Source organism: Colobus angolensis, unplaced genomic scaffold (genome assembly GCF_000951035.1).
Source record: "Colobus angolensis palliatus isolate OR3802 unplaced genomic scaffold, Cang.pa_1.0 Scaffold2, whole genome shotgun sequence".
Lineage (NCBI taxonomy): Eukaryota > Metazoa > Chordata > Mammalia > Primates > Cercopithecidae > Colobus > Colobus angolensis.
Window position 1 is genome coordinate 17601233 of NW_012115154.1, and position 1161 is coordinate 17602393.

Below are 1161 nucleotides of genomic sequence, written 5' to 3' on the forward strand. Positions count from 1 at the left end.
TGTAGCATTCCTTCCTCAGCACTGTACCAGATGATCGGCTACAAGCAGTGCTCTGCAAAGGTTGCTGCTCCAAAAAGCTCAGAGAGGTGGAACAGATCCTGAGGTGGGTGGACAGCTCAGGTAACTTCATGCTCATGGCCTCAGTTTGTGCCTTACTTTATGGAAAGGGGAAGGCAGGGTGTTAGGAGAATGAGATTGAGGATGGATGGGTGCTGCATCGTTATTGTTTCATGAACACCTATTAGGGAACAAAGAAGTGTAAAACCTAGTCCTTGCCCTCTGGGAGCCCGACTAGGAGAGAAGGTATTTGTGAGAACAGCACTACTAGAAAGCACATGACTACAGGAGGGTGGGGGCTTGAGAAATACACACCTGATCTTCCGGAAGACTCACCACAGGACATCCCACTGAGAAGTTGGGAAAATACTGGTCTATAGAAGCCATACTGAGCTAGTGATGGCCAAGGCTAAGTCTCTGGTTTCCTGGATCCTAGGCTGGGGGATCCTACTGCACTAGTGCCCCTTAGCTACACTATGAGTCACCCCAGCCACTAGCACAGGCCCTAGGAGGGTCCCATAGGGAGCTCTAACCCCAGAGCTGATCAAAGATGGTCACTCAGGATGCTGGCCTCTGCATTTTGTTCACTTAATTACCTCTTTAGTATTTAGCACATGTCTAGCCAGGATGGGCACCATAGGGGGTACAAGTGATTGGAGTTGAGTGACAGACATGAAGAGGAAACTGGCAACCTAAGGCGATACAATTTGCTTGACAGCAGAGTTGATGGGAGGAGTCGGAGCTCCTGATACGATAAGCATGAGATGAGACTTCATGGAGAAGTCAGGGATTGGAGGATGAATTGGATGGGGCAGAGGGAAAGGAGGGAGGAGGCAATGTGGGACGAAGGTGAAACACACTGGGGAGACAGGAATTGGGATTGTAAGGCAGGAGACTGGCATAGCCAGAGGCCGGGGACCAGCTGCTGGTGGTCTGGGCCCCACGGAGCTGCAGCCCCTTTGGAACTCTTCAGGAACAGGAATGCATAGCGCTGAAAGGAGGCCAGAGAGGATGAAATGGAAGTCTCGAGAAGGTTGGTTTAAGTCAGATACCACCAAAAATGAGAAACACCCCAAAACACACAGTTATGATCAAGGATTTGGG